The sequence below is a fragment of the Eriocheir sinensis genome, chromosome 44 (assembly GCF_024679095.1).
Source record: "Eriocheir sinensis breed Jianghai 21 chromosome 44, ASM2467909v1, whole genome shotgun sequence".
NCBI lineage: Eukaryota > Metazoa > Arthropoda > Malacostraca > Decapoda > Varunidae > Eriocheir > Eriocheir sinensis.
The window spans coordinates 14,869,796-14,873,587 of record NC_066552.1 but is presented as its reverse complement, the minus strand read 5'-3'; the positions used below and the strand labels follow the sequence as shown (position 1 = coordinate 14,873,587).

The window sequence follows — 3,792 nt, the reverse complement described above, 5'->3', positions numbered from 1 at the left end:
CAAGACGGCCCCGCGTTCAGGAGGACGCGAGTTCAATCCCCGCCCGGTGCCACCAAGCTGAGATTTTTCAGCCGCCGCCGAGTGGCTTAAAACTACCCACATGCTGTCCAGAAGACCACCTATCAAGCCGGACTCTAGATTCTAGGATTAAATATGAGCTCCGGGAGGGCAGCATGAGCCAATGCAAGATGGCGCCACTATAAACACTCGCTGACACAGACACACAGCCAGACGCACAGGTGTTTGTGTATTGACGGGTGGCGTAGGACTTTGTGTGATAAAGGTGTGCGCCGGTTCGGTAGGGAGGTGGTGGTGGTGGTCAGTGCACTGACGGTGATTTGAATGCCGGGCACTTGGTACTGCCTGACGGCCAATTAAGTATGTTATTTATCTATTCTATCTTTGGAGCTTGGGAATTACAGGTGTTGAGTCACTGACTGTGAAATGTTTGGGATATTGTGATATGTAATTATATTTGTGATTAGTTTGGTGGCAATACTGCCCAGGGTACAGTGTTTGGGTCTTAATAGGTGGTGATACCTGGGTGGTGATGGTCGTCGCCAAACTGCTGAAGCAAGCTGGTAGCGGTCTGATATACCGGAACTAGGGCGATTGGGCCGTAGGCCAATGAAGTGAGTTATGTCTTATCATTTATTGTGTATGAGAATTGTTTACATTGTTATTGTTGGCTCAGAAATATTCATCTAATGTTACTGCGTGAGGCTGTGTGTAAAATTTCGTGAATGACTCATGCCATGCTGCCCATACAGGTTGAAATAAACGATTTGACAACGCTTGGCCTATATTCGTCCTACATTTCAACTTCAAGCCATGAAGGAGACTGAGGCTGCGCTGAAGAAGGAGCGAGGGACAGCAAGAGATATATTCACACGCAAGTTTAACCTGTTCATGGAGCGTCATGGCAAGGGGGATCCGTTTGATGTTTTGGAGGCTATCCACGGTGAAGTGGTGAGTACTTTTAGACATTTGGAGGAGAAATGTGAAAACTTGATCACTTTCCTGGTAGATAATGACCAGAAGGAAGAGGTGGATATAGCACGTAAATACTTATTTGACTGTGAAAGTGATCGGTGTGAAGTTTTACGCTTGTTGTCCATCGTCAAGTCAAGTCAGGGTCATTGACAGGTACTTTTGTTCAAGGGATAAGGAAAATAGGCTTCGAGTGTGCTTTCCCGGGGCAGGCATCCAGCACATATCTGACAGAATGGAGGAAATTTTAGGAGGGGAGGGGACACAGCCAATCGTCTTCTGCAGTTTCGGTGGTAATGACATCAGTAAGGTGGGTAGCGAAGAGATATTTCGGCGCTTCAGGGAATCGTTTGCTAAAGTGAGGGACTTCGGGGGGGTGCCAGCTGTTTGTGGGGTTTTGCCGAGGAGGGAGGTGGGAGAGAGATGGCTTTCCAGAGCCTTAGCAGTAAACAGCAGGCTGGCGGCCCACTGTAAGCGAAATGGTTGGCTTTTCCTTGACAATTGGGACCTCTTCTACAATAAAGGCACCTTGTATGCCAAGGATGGCGTGCACCTGTCACTCCAGGGGGTGGAGGTTCTCGCGGACTCCCTCGAGCGATCACTTAGCACCCTACAGAATTTTTTAGAGTAGGCGAGGGGGGAGGGCCTGTCAATGCATCGCAGACTAGGACTAGGGGGCGCAGGAGAAATCGAAAGGATATAAGAAAGGATGGGCTAACGGCTTATTACACCAACAGTAAGAGTCTCAGGAACAAGATAGATCTACTGAGGGGGAAAGCATGTGTCGAGAAATTCGACATTATAGCTATCACGGAAACATGGGTGGATACTGCCAACAAAAACTTCATGTCTGAGTATGAAATAGATGGTTACCAGATGTTTCACAAAGATAGAAAGGGAAGAAGGGGAGGGGGGGTGGCACTTTATGTTAAAGACACTTAAATGTTCCGCTATCAACTATATTCAAACAAATGGCGACTCAGAATCAGTTTGGGTGGACGTCCACAAAGGAAAAGACAAACTAATTCTAGGGGTTCTTTACAGGCCACCCAACCTCAGCAGGCAGGACACTGATATATTACTACAAGAGGTAGACAGGGCGAGCAGGAACAAAAATGTCTGCATAATGGGGGATTTTAACTATAGGAATATAGATTGGGAAAGCGTGGTGGGTGATCTAGAGTCTGAGGATTTTCTGAAAGTAATACAAGATAATTTTCTCAAGCAGTCAGTAACAGAGCCCACCAGGGGTAACAACATTCTGGACTTGGTCTTAACTAACACCGAGTATATGATCAGCGAGCTAGATGTTGGGGGAGAATTAGGTGGCAGTGATCACAAGGAAATTAGGTTTAAATTAGACTGGGCGGTGACCCATCAACTCAACCCTGTGTTGGTGCCCGACTTTAGAAGAGATGATTATGAGGGGCTCAGAAGACACCTTGAGGAGGTAAATTGGGAAACCTTAGGGCTGGATGAGGGCCAGATCTCAGGGCTGGAACTGGAAAGACAGGGGAACCAAGTAGAAATGACCTACAATAATTTAGTTAGAGAAATTGCAGAGGGTCAGACACAGCATATCCCTTACCAAGCACGTAGGAAGGAAAATAACGACCCCAAATGGATGACCCGCAGACTCAAGCATGAAATAGGCTTGAAGAGAGGAATTTATAGGAAAATAAAGAACGGAGAGATCCACCTTAGGGGTAGGTATGTTGAGCTAGCCAGGTCGGTGAAGAAGAACACCCGCCTAGCAAAAAGAAATTATGAGATTAGGGTAGCCAACGACACCAAGAGCGATCCCAAGGGCTTCTTCAAATTGTACAGGACGAAAACAAGGGACAGAACTGGACCGTTAAAAACAAACACGGGCGACCTCGTTGAGAATGGAGAAGATATGAGCCAAATGATGAATGACTATTTCCTCTCAGTTTTCACGCAGGAAAATCTAACAACCATTCCGGAGAGAGTTCAGATATATGAGGGTGACGAGAACGACAAGTTGAAGGATGTGATCATCACTAGGCAAGTAGTCCAGGATGAGATTGGTAGGTTGAAGAAAAACAAATCGCCGGGCCCAGACGAAGTATTCCCAAGGGTTCTGAAAGAGTGCAAGGAAGTCCTTAGTGGCCCTCTTGCCGATATCTTTAAGATGTCGGTAAGTTCTGGGTATGTGCCCAATCAATGGAAAGTAGCTAATGTGACGCCGATTTTCAAAAAGGGAGACAAGTCAGCCACCTCAAACTATCGCCCAATTAGCTTAACATCAGTTGTAGGGAAGATGTTAGAGTCAATTATAGCCCGGAGCATTCGGGACCATCTAGAAAAGCATAATTTAATTCATGATTCACAACATGGGTTCACAAAGGGTAGGTCTTGCCTTACTAACCTGTTGTCCTTCTACACTAAAGTAATCGAGGCGGTTGGCAGAGATGAAAACTATGACATATTATATCTAGATTTCAGTAAAGCGTTCGACAAAGTCCCTCATCACCGGCTATTACTAAAATTACAGGTTCACGACGTAGATGGGAAAGTTTTGAACTGGATCAGGGCGTGGCTTAGTGGTAGGAAGCAGAGAGTGCAAATCAATGGTAGGAAATCTGAATGGGGCAGTGTTACGAGTGGAGTCCCACAGGGGTCGGTGCTGGGTCCTCTGCTTTTTATTATTTACATCAATGACTTGAACACAGGAATTAGTAGCGATGTCAGTAAGTTCGCAGGTGATACCAAGATCGGTAGAGTAATCCAATCAGACAGCGACGCTACCGTTCTCCAGGATGAGCTTGACAGACTATATGA

At 46.2% G+C, this 3,792-nt stretch overlaps 1 long non-coding RNA gene across 1 annotated transcript; it reads left to right on the top strand.

Annotated features, from left to right (window-relative positions):
• Positions 1-238: 238 nt before the first annotated feature.
• Positions 239-794, top strand: LOC126980657 (uncharacterized). The gene is made up of 2 exons (XR_007733447.1): positions 239-378; positions 531-794. It is a non-coding gene; the product is annotated as an uncharacterized LOC126980657 (long non-coding RNA).
• The last annotated feature ends 2,998 nt before the right edge of the window (positions 795-3,792 follow it).